The sequence below is a fragment of the Protopterus annectens genome, chromosome 8.part0 (assembly GCF_019279795.1).
Source record: "Protopterus annectens isolate FY-2018-M chromosome 8.part0, PAN1.0, whole genome shotgun sequence".
Taxonomy (NCBI): domain Eukaryota; kingdom Metazoa; phylum Chordata; order Ceratodontiformes; family Protopteridae; genus Protopterus; species Protopterus annectens.
This window is the reverse complement of record NC_056741.1, coordinates 73,932,109-73,945,033: the sequence shown is the minus strand read 5'-3', so window position 1 is coordinate 73,945,033 and position 12,925 is coordinate 73,932,109.

Below are 12,925 nucleotides of genomic sequence, written 5' to 3'. Positions count from 1 at the left end.
TCAAAAACCAATATGATGAAGTAAATCAAGATCACCCTTCTCTTCTGACATACAAATAATACCTCTCTTAACAGGGTTCAGTCTTGATCTCCCCAAATACTATCTGTAAAATGTCTTTCTCCATTCCTTCTGGAATCATATACGTACCTGCCAAGAAATCCTATGTTTACCTGGATCTCTGAATTTACTAACCATACCTTCTTTTTAAAAGGCATCTTAAATATTTTCCAAACACTTACTATGTCCTTTAAACCCACCTAATAAAAAATGTCTTTCATACTAAATTGTATACCTTCAGCTTCCATATTACCCCTACACTTTTACTTTTTTTCTTCATTCAAATTTAAACCAACTTTCTATAACTTATCTTTTAAACAAACCAAACCTTTCTTCATCCATTCCATATACTTCGTTATCATAATAATATAATTTGCATGTCAATAAAATAGGCATATTAATCTTTCCTAACATTTTATAAATGTTCACATGTAATCTATTGCTCATTTCTCTCGGTCTCCTGGCAATGCATTCATAAACAAGACAAACAAAATACTACACAAGGGGCAACCTTACCTCAGACCCATTTCTACCTTCACACTCTCACGTAACTAACTAACTATTTACTAACACTTTTGCCTCCATTGAATTATATGCAATTTTGTTCACACTTAAACATTTTCCTTTTAAACCATACATTTTTAACATATCCCATAAACAACAATGCTTATTTTTATCAAAAGCCTTACTCACATCTCCCGCCATCCACTTCTTCGTAACTACTTTATTTTTAATATCTCATATTTCCCCCACTTTCTTGCTGTTACCCCATTTCTTTACCTTCCTTCTTCCAAATAAATTGAATTACACCCTCTTTTCTCTAACCATTCATTTAACAAATTTAGTAAAAAAAAACATTTGCCACTCTTCCATTTTTATAAACATCATGTCCCTAACCATCTATGCCTGAAACTGACATTACATTAACATTTTTGAGTACCTTATTCAGTTCATCCAGTATCCGTTTCTGCATCAATTCCATCGATTCTTCAGAAAATAGCTTGATAGCTTCTGCTAAAGGTCTTCTATCAAAAACATATAAAGTGATTAGAATGGAACAGGAATATGGTCTTATTTTAAACAAATAATTAATGATTCTCCACATGAGGAAGATAAAAATCCTCATTTTATTATCTTCTAAACAGACTACTGTCTCTCTTAAATGGAGAATTATCTCTTGTAAATTTCTTCACGGATTGTTTTATTTTTTACTCCTCACAGAATTTAATTGATGTCCAAGACTAAAACAGTTTGTTGTAGATGGAAACTAGATCTCAAGGCTGATTGGCAGCATATGTTTTTTGATTGTGTCATCCTTAAACTTTATAGGGAGGAAATGAATATCTTTTTAAGTCTTTATTTTCAGATAACTTTTCTTTAACAAAATCATTGGTTTTATTTAACGTTCCTGTACCTAAGTGTGTTATGTAATTAAAATGCCCAGTTTTATGCAGCATTTTATCAACAGCAAGAAAAGTCATAACAAGAAACTGGAAAAGTAATTCTTCTCCCTCTTTTAATGAATTTTTCCAACATTATGAATGAAGTATGTTATTTGGAACTGATGACTATCAAATCAAGGACTACTATAATTACATCCACATATACTTATTGGATGGAACTAAAGGAACTGTTAAACAAAAAACAGATGAACTGTCGTTAATCGCAAATGTATTGGTTGTTATTTATATAACAGGTGCCTTTTATAAATAGTCATTGGTTGATGAAGTTTTTTATTTATTTATTTATTTTACATTTGTTGACCGGGCTAGTCCAGCTGGATAATTTCCATTTTCAGTGGAGGCCCGGGGAGAAACGCTCCACAGATTAAAATAAGGTAATAGAGATTAAACAATTACAATAAATGTGAGAAACTCAGACAGTGGGCAACAATGCATACATATTAGTTTAGATAAAGTAATACAAAACATATGGTAATATCTACGTATTGAGAAAGGCATTAATTGTTTACAGTACTATTGTATGAGAATAGGGTAATTACTCATTTTAAAATGTATATACATAATTATAACAGACAACAAAATTTTTTTTTTTTTTTTTTTTTTTTGAGAGCAATAGAAATAGTATAGTCATACAGTTGTAATGTCATTTGTGTTGACAGAGAAAGATAGTTTTGAAATAAGAAATTCTGATAGTAAAAAGAATAAAGTAGATTAGTCTGGGTTGGTACAAGAGCAAAGCCAGAAGTTGGTCAGATGTAAAAAAAGATGTTTTTTAAAAAGATGTAAGGAGCCAAGAGCAGTAATGTGTGAGGGGAGGTTATTCCATCTTTTGCCTACAGAGTTGGAGAAAAGGCAGTTACCTGCAGAATTTGTAATCCTGGTGGTGTTGACTTGTAGCTTTTCGGCGGAGCGCAGTTGTTTCAAGTTATTATAGGGGGTCAAGAGGTTACTCAGAGCAGGTGTCTTAGATGGTTGATATAGAATGTTATGTGTTACTACTAGTTGTTGATAGATAAGTTTATTAGGAAGTTCCAACCAGTGTAACTGTTTTAAGTTTGTACAGTGGTGTGTTCTATACTGAGATGCTGTGGCAAAACGTGCTATGTTGTGGTAGGATGTAGACAGTTTCCTAAGGTTGCTTTTAGAGAGGTTAGTGTAAATGGAGGAAGCATACAGAAGGGTAGAGATAAGATGTGATTGTGCTAAGGTGGTCCGTGATTCTGGAGTAAGGAAGGGTTTAATTCTGTACAGTGAACCGATCTTTTTATTAACTGCTTTTATAGTGTTATTGATGTGATAATCATAGCTGAGATTATTATCAATAGTGACACCAAGCAGTTTGGTGGTGGAGTCAGGGGAGATGAGGGGAGTTGTCACTAGCGGTAATAGTAAAGTTTAGTTGAGAAGATTTGTGGGTAGGTGAGAATAGTAAAAGTTTTGTTTTCTTGGGGTTGAGTAGTAGACATCTTTTTGAGAACCACTGTTCGACGGTAGAAAAGGTAGATTGTGTCAGTGACTGGAGTAACTTTTTTATGCTAACTACTTAATTATTAATTTAATGTTATTATCTGTTCTTTTAAAATTAATAAAACATTTATAAAAAAAGAAAATATCTTGATAGTCTATACTCTCTACCCCTTTTCCTTTGCATCAAGTTTAGTAACATAGTCTCTCAATGCATTCATATCTGCCTGCACTGTCTTTAAATTTCTATTTGTATCTTTCATGCTTTTTATAAAACTCATTTCTTTCTTAAAAATATTCCCCAAATATGGAAAAACTTCCTCTTTATTCCTTCTTAACAAAAATCTTTGTTTAAACAATAATGTGGGGAAAAGCTCAACAGACTTAAAGGAAAGATTTCTGGCCATATTTCTGAAATTAGAGCTAAGTGCAAGAATAACGCATTGTCTCAGCACCTGCAGCTTCACAAAAGACACACTGGCTTTAAATTTCAAATGATTGATTGCATGGATCTTTTGGAAATACAGGGAGACATCGCAATCTTTTAGAAAAATGTGAACTACTATGGCAGCTGAAACTAAGCTCTTTTAGAAAACTGGGGATTAATTATTATTCCTCCATAAAATGCATACAAGAACTCAGAAAACTGTCCCCCCAATTTAAAAGACTATTAAATGTCTGACATGGGACTGATTAATGCTGACATTACATGATAATACTATACATGCTAATATTGTTATAAACAAATATCAAGCATTGTAAATATTTTACAATGAAAATAACTAACATTGGTGCTGTTTGCTCATACTCTTGAGTGCACTTTTACTCATTCAAACTAAGTGCTTTCTTAATTAGATGCCACACTTGAACAGATCCCCAGGTCCTTAATGCTTTATTATTAACATTTTTCACTGTATTTTCACCTTAGCAATTATAGCTATGGTTTTCAGCCTACTAAGGTGTTCACTTGTAGATGTGTCCATTAATATTACAATATACAAAAGTACGGACTAACCGCAAACACGATAAAAAAACAAACAAACAACAGCTCAGAGCGTGGAATGCCACAATAAAGGCAAATAAAAACTTAGCGCTTTCTTTCACTTTATTTAAAATGTGAACTTCTTCAGAAAAAGACAAAGTGCCCCCCCAAAAACACTTGTCTTTTAAATGTAACATACAGGATGTGATGTCATAATTCATCCATTTGCAAATGTCAAAATACATTAAATATACTTTAAATATCTTTTTTTAAAAATAATTAAAAAACCTATTGATGATATATGTATTGAAATTGATGGTAATATATATAAGACATAAAAATAATATACATAGTGATATACTTATTAGCCTACACTTGTCACTCAAAAATAGAAACATACAAAAAAATAACTGATAATATGGGTATAACTTAAGCAAAATATACTAAAATATATATTAATGTATACAAATCCCTAAACATTAATAAATGCATTTGGACATGTATGCATGTCTATACACACAAATCCATAGAAACAAATGAAAAGATGTATAACTTGAATGTATGGCCTTTTGTGTAAATAAATATTGCACAATGTATGATACAGATTTAACCTAAAATGATAATAGTACGTCACACTAAACCCAAAGGACCTAAATGAAACTAACTAAGGACTTTCTAATGATCCTACCTTAGTGACTAAATGAAATGCCACTACTAAGTGTCACCCAATACAATAAAGAAAACATTGTTTAATATATCATGGAATAAAAATAATATAAATATATTATACAACCTACAAATGTTCTCTACCTCATATTACTTATATAGCAAAAAGCATTTAATATTGATCATTTCATTGAGGCCTGTAATAATTGCCAAAGTGTTTCCTTCTGTTCTAATCTATTATTAACATCACCCATGAATAAACCCTTCTCTACAAAATCCAGAATGAAAAATTCAAACTTTTTAAATTCTCTACATACTAAGGCATGTCTCGCTAAAGCATTATTTTTATCTTTGTTTTTTATAGCTAAGACATGTTCATAGATTCTGCGTTTTAGAGTTCGAATCGTTTTGCCTACATAATAACATTCACAAGACACACAGGAAGCTAAATAAACAACATAATCACTATGGCAATTAAAATACTTTTGAGCCCAAAAAGTTCTTTTTATATGTTTGAAAGTAACAAAGGACGTGTTACTTAAAAACCTACATTGTCTACAATTTGTGCAGGCGAAAGTGCCTTTTTTAGTGATTAGTTCTCTAGTCCTGAAATTTGATGATGAAACTCCTTTATTCAGAATCAGTTTGATGTTCTTGACCGTTTTATAAGAGAATATTGGTCTCATTCCTAGACAGTCTACCAGGTCCTTATTACCCAAAATTATTCTCCAATTTTTTTCCATGATGTTCTTAATCTCCCTTAGTTCATTCACTATAGGGAGTGGGAATGCTGTATAGAACGGATACAAATCCTGTTCTTTCTTGTCTTTGGTAAGGATCTCACTTTCTTGTAGTACTATTCTTGGTTGTTCTACTAATATGTCATTAGCTAACAAAATGGGTTTAGCTACACCTTCCCTTAATTTTGTCACTTCTTTTTCTAGCTTTTTAATCCAATTCAAATTATAACCCCTTAGAACAAACATATTTCTCAGGATGACTAATTCATCTTGATATACTTGATCATCTGTGGTTAATCTACTTAGCCTTATCATCTGCCCCTTCACTACACTTTTTTTCATGTGTTGGGGATGAAGGCTATCTTTATGGAGGTACTGATTAGTAAAACATGATTTCCTAAAAATCTTACTTGAAATTTTGTTATTGACATGATCTATATATAGATGTAAATCCAAAAAGTTAATGTCTTTACCAAAATTTCCCAATTTGAAATGTAAAAAGCTCGTAGTATTATTCAAATCAGTAATCATGTCACTAAATTCCCATAATTCACCCTTCCATAAGAAAAACAAATCATCTATGTACCTGAAGTACATTTGGACTTTCTCGAAACTTGGGTGATGTTTCAGGAATCTCTGTTCCCAATTTGACATCACTATATTAGCAAAAGCCGGGGCTACTCTAGCCCCCATTGCTACTCCTGATGTTTGTTTGTACAGCAATTTGTTGAATTTAAAAAAAATTATTGTCTAGTATAATGTCCATGAGGGAACATAAGGTATTAACCCTATTACCATTCATCTCGGTGTTGTGTACTAGATAGTCTCTCATAAATTCTATCCCTTCCACTTGGTCGATGGAAGTATATAAACTCTTGACGTCCAATGTGGCAAAATTCACATCATTTTCTATTGTCAATACTTTTCCCAAAATTTCAAGAAGTTACCAGGAATCCCTAAGAAAAAATTTGTCTTTTTGTGCCACTGGGTTTAAGATACTGTCCAGCCAAATCGAAATATTCTCAGTTTTTTAATTTTTGGCTGAGACTATTGGTCTAAAGGTTAATTCTTCCAAACCATATTGCAGTTTGGGAATACAAAAAAAGCTGGCCATTAGAGGGTGCTCTACGAGAAGAAAATCATAAACATTTTTCTCTATTTCACCCTGCCAAAACATATCAAATAGTAGGACGTCAATTTTTCTAAAACTGACTCTTACAAATTCCATAGTAACTTGACAGTAATTCATAGTGTCTTTTAACATATCTAAAATTCCTCTATTATAGTCAGTAGTATTCATAACTATAATCTTTCCCCCTTTATCTGCTTTCATGATTCTAACTTCACTGTTCTCTGATAACTCTTTAATAGCATCATTTTCAATTGTGTTGAAATTATTATATTGAACAGAGTTAGGAATTTCTCTAAATTCTTTCTCACATAAACTCTGAAAAATTTGCAGTGTGTTAATGAGGGGGGGGGTTAAAAGTACTTGGTTTAATAGGCAAATTGTTTTTAGATGGCCTACTGTCAGTAATGTCCTTAAGAATGTACTTCAAATTCAATTTACGCAGATACAACCTGAAATCAACCAATAGCCTACTTATTACCACCCTATTTTGTGGAATAAAAGTAAAACCTTTGGTTAATGTGTTATATACATTTTCAGACAAAATTACATCACTTAAATTGATAACATTCACAGTATAGTCATAGTCCCTGTGAGATGAAATCACCATCTCTTTTTGTTTTTGCCCTTCGTTTTCCTTTTTTGTTGTGTGGAATTGTACCACCTTGTAGTCCTTTTCTCCTGTACTCTTTGTTGTTGAAAAGGGACATTTGGCTGACTATGTTGCTGGCTTGCGACCTCGGCATAACTAGAACTAGTCGCAGCCCTTACATTGGTGTCAGCACTACTAGGATTAACATCAGTAACACCAGGTAGTTGTTGGACCTTGTCCAGGGAAAGAATTCGCTTTTATATGCCTTTTATTTCATTTTTGCCTTTCGCTCTTTCGTTTGACCAAGATGCATTCAAAAGAATCGCATCTTCGGGTCATCTAATAGGAACCCCTTCTGATACATCACATTTTAGTTCTCAAAAACTAATAATATATGATGAAGTAAATCAAGATCACCTTCTCTTTTTCTGACATACAAATAATACCTCTCTTAACAGGGTTCAGTCTTTGATCTCCCAAATACTATCTGTAAAATGTCTCTCTCCATTCCTTCTGGAATCATATATGTACCTGCTAAGAAATCCTATGTTTACTCCTGATCTCTGGAATTTACTAACCATACTCTTCTTTTTTAAAAAGGCATCTTAAATATTTTCTCCAAACATCTTTCTACTATGTCCTTCCTTTAAACCCACTCTAATAACAAAATTTCTTTCATACTTCAAATTGTATAACTTCAGCTTCCATATTACCCTACACTTTTTTTTTCTTCATTCAAATTGAAACCAACTTTCTATAACTTTATCTTTAAACAAACCAAACCTTTCTTCATCCATTCCATATACTTCGTTATCGTAATAATATAATTTGCATGTCAATAAAATAGGCATATTAATCTTTCCTAACATTTTATAAATGTTCACATGTAATCTATTGCTCATTTCTCTCGGTCTCCTGGCAATGCATTCATAAATAAGACAAACAAAATACTACACAAGGGGCAACCTTACCTCAGACCCCTTTCTACCTTCACACTCTCACTTAACTAACTAACTAACTATTTACTAACACTTTTGCCTCCATTGAATTATATGCAATTTTGTTCACACTTAAACATTTTCCTTTTAAACCATACATTTTTAACATATCCCATAAACAACAATGCTTATTTTTATCAAAAGCCTTACTCACATCTCCCGCCATCCACTTCTTAGTAACTACTTTATTTTTAATATCATCACCAGCTTCCTTGACCAGAAATATTTCCCCCACTTTCTTGCTGTTACCCCTTTTCTTTACCTTCTTTCTTCCAAATAAATTGAATTACACCCTCTTTTCTCTAACCATTCGTTTAACAAATTTAGTAAAAAAAACATTTGCCACTCTTCCATTTTTATAAACATCATGTCCCTAACCATCTATGCCTGAAACTGACATTACATTAACATTTTTGAGTACCTTATTCAGTTCATCCAGTATCCTTTTCTGCATCAATTCCATCGATTCTTCAGAAAATAGCTTGATAGCTTCTGCTAAAGGTCTTCTATCGAAAACATATAAAGTGATTAGAATGGAACAGGAATATGGTCTTATTTTAAACAAATAAATAATGATTCTCCATATGAGGAAGATAAAAATCCTCATTTTATTATCTTCTAAACAGACTACTGTCTCTCTTAAATGGAGAATTATCTCTTGGAAATTTCTTCACGGATTGTTTTATTTTTTACTCCTCACAGAATTTAATTGATGTCCAAGACTAAAACAGTTTGTTGTAGATGGAAACTAGATCTCAAGGCTGATTGGCAGCATATGTTTTTTGATTGTGTCATCCTTAAACTTTATAGGGAGGAAATGAATATCTTTTTAAGTCTTTATTTTCAGATAACTTTTCTTTAACAAGATCATTGGTTTTATTTAACGTTCCTGCACCTAAGTGTGTTATGTAATTAAAATGCCCAATTTTATGCAGCATTTTATCAACAGCAAGAAAAGTCATAACAAGAAACTGGAAAAGTAATTCTTCTCCCTCTTTTAATGAATTTTTCCAACATTATGAATGAAGTATGTAATTTGGAACTGATGACTATCAAATGAAGGACTACGATAATTACATCCACATATACTTATTGGATGGAACTAAAGGAACTGTTAAACAAAAAACTGCCGTTAATCGGAAATGTATTAGTTGTTATTTATATAACAGGTGCCTTTTATAAATAGTCATTGGTTGATGAAGTTTGTTTTTTGTTTCTTAATTTTTTTATGCTAACTACTTAATTATTAATTTAATGTTATTATCTGTTCTTTTAAAATTAATAAAACATTTATAAAAAAAGAAAATATCTTGATAGTCTATACTCTCTACCCCTTTTCCTTTGCATCGAGTTTAGTAACATAGTCTCTCAATGCATTCATATCTGCCTGCACTGTCTTTAAATTTCTATTTGTATCTTTCATGCCTTTCATAAAACTCATTTCTTTCTTAAAAATATTCCCCAAATATGGAAAAACTTCCTCTTTCTTCCTTCTTAACAAAAATCTTTGTTTAAACAATAATGTGGGGAAAAGCTCAACAGACTTAAAGGAAAGATTTCTGGCCATATTTCTGAAATTAGAGCTAAGTGCAAAAATAACGCATTGTCTCAGCACCTGCAGCTTCACAAAAGACACACTGGCTTTAAATTTCAAATGATTGATTGTATGGATCTTTTGGAAATACAGGGAGACATCGCAATCTTTTAGAAAAAACGTGAACTACTATGGCAGCTGAAACTAAGCTCTTTTAGAAAACTGGGGATTAATTATTATTGCTCCATAAAACACATACAAGAACTCAGAAAACTGTCCCCCCAGTTTAAAAGACTATTAAATGTCGGACATGGGACTGATTAATGCTGACATTACATGATAATACTATACATGCTAATATTGTTATAAACAAATATCAAGCATTGTAAATATTTTACAATGAAAATAACTAACACTGGTGCTGTTTGCTCATACTCTTGAATGCACTTTTACTCATTCAAACTAAGTGCTTTCTTAATTAGATGCCACACTTGAACAGATCCCCAGGTCCTTAATGCTTTATTATTAACATTTTTCACTGTGTTTTCACCTTAGCAATTATAGCTATGGTTTTCAGCCTACTAAGGTGTTCACTTGTAGATGTGTCCATTAATATTACAATATGTTTTTATACACAAAACTGATGAAGTATGTATTTGGTATGAAAGCGATCTTTGTTAAACGTGCTTCACTTCATAAATATTAATATTATTCTGACAGATGTCTAGTGGTAGATCTTTTTGTTAGTTGATTAGTTAGTCATTTTGTTACTGAGCTAGTTTTTTAATTAATAAAGTTTGGATTAGTAGGTTTGCCTTAATAAGCTGTTCTTATATTATTCTTCTTTCGGCTTTTCCCAGTTAGGGGTCGCCACAGCGGAACTCCGGTCCGCTAGTGATTGGCAGTAGATTTTACGGTACCGAGGTGCCAGCTCGATGCCCAACCTTCAACGAAGGCACGCCCATTCACGCATGTCTTTTGAATGCCACTTGTCTGTGGGGAGAACATGCAGACTCCACACAGAATGTGCTCCAGCTGAGAATTGAATGGGAGAACCTCTTGCTGTGAGGTGACAACGCTACTGCTGCACCCCCGTGGCTATTTTAATTTGTCTCTAGCTTTTAAGTTTCAGTTCTAAGTTAGCACAGTCTCAGTTTACACTGTGGTGTTAAGGGGAAGAGGGACTTGGTTAAAGGAATGAGTTTAATGCTTTTATTGCTCTTAACAGAACCACCCTCTGTAACCACTCCTTTGCTCCAAATAACGTGATTATAAATAAATAATGAATGTTTCATTATACTCAGCTAGGATCACTTGTTTATGTTTTTCAATAAAGGATATTTCATTTTAACTCAACTGTGGACTATCAACTATTTCCTATTTTATTACTTTATAGTATATATTTTGCAGTTTGATTTTTATTAGTCATCTAGGTGCATAACATAATTCAAGGAGTGAACATCACACCCTCCACACTGCAAAGTTTTTTCGTGGTTTGTTTTAAACCCGGTATAGGTTGCATACTGAGTTTTCTGAGACTTTAGTGGATAACACATATTTTTCTTTTTACATCAATATAACTTTCTTACTTCCTAGAGAAGGGCAGGTTGTTATTCAGGTATTTCAGGTATCTCACCTTACACTGAAAACTTACATAATCAGACATGCAGTAGTAAAACCATAATGTATGTAAGAAGCTTTTCTCAAGCATAATGCTTTATGTGATGTTCCTTGTCTGTGCCAGTAATCAAGGAGCCTGACTCCTCACCAGCGACATTGGAGAGAGACATTCACTTGGAACAAAAATGGGTACACCCAGTATTTCCAGATGCAGCTCTCTGAATCAAGTACAATTTTCCTTAAGAGCACACAGGGAACACTCTAAGCCTGGGGTCTGGGTTTCTCTCTCTGTCTCTCCCCATGTCCCCAGTAAGGCTCCCCACTGGCACAGCTGCAGAGTTAAGTCCTCAGCCAAGTGCCCAAGCCAAGTCCTCCACCACTCTCTTTGTGAAACCAGTGCTTCGAGTCCCTGCTCCAAGTAGCTGACACATACACTCTTTGAGATTTGATTTGCACACACACACACACACACACACACACACACACACACACACACACACCTGGGAAAGTACTAGCTATGTCCCCTCCTGTCCAGACTATAAGGTAGTTACTGCCACCAGACACTGCCAAGCCAGCTACTCTATGGCCCTTGTAAGGATAGCCAATTATACTGAGAAAAATTAATATTAATATGAATAGTAGTTTGACCATTGCAGTATGGCTTTCAGGAGTGGCCACAGAGTCACCAAACAGATATGAGTACTCACAAAGGTCAAAATATTCTCTAAAGGACCATCCACAATGAAAAGTTTAAATATATTTAATAGTAAATAATAAAAGAACATGAACATACTAAATATGTATTTACAATAAACCCCAGAGTTTTAGACAGGAAATATTAAACATAACACAGGCAGACAGGTTCACACAATCACAGAAAAACAATACTTAATTAATCTTAGTATATTTTTCTGACTGATCTAAAGAATTATTATCCCCTGATCACCTACTAGAGCAAGGCAAGATGAAGTATGTGAGTGAGCCTTCAATGTCAGATTCCAAAAACAGACTGCCCTAAGACTTCAGTCTCACCTGGTATTAAATATTATTTTACAGATGGATTCCAGAAAGAAATTGCATATCTCAGATCATCTGACTTCTGGTTTCCATACAACCCCCATTGCTAGAAACCGCCAGGATGTAGCACCTATGTGTCAATAATACACACACAGAGCCTTGCTAACATCTGCTGGAGCTCCTGGAAGTCATACAACCATAAACACTTCCAGGTTTCCTACAGGAGCTAATAAACCACACTTCTTACAGACATTGCATCTTTGGCTTCATTCAAAACTGTGAGATAACATCTTTATGGCCTAGGCCCAGTAATTTAATGTCTTACTATTTTTAAAGTTTGAGATTAACCTTTTATCTTCCAGTATCCTCTGTCAGAACATATACATTTAAACAGTTACAATAATGCATGTATATTTCTTTTTCTGTACAGCAGGAAACACTGTTGATACCTTTTTAAAACAAGCAACTTCACAAATCCATTTTCAACACAAGCATCTGTACAAATCAGTTTGATATACAAATTGCATAAAATACATACATGTAATTATATATTAAAAATATATGTAATATATACATATGTATTATAAAAATGCATGTAATTCTTCATAAAATTCCAGCTCGCTGTGCTGGCATACATTACATACCCACTGCTCTACTTCTCCT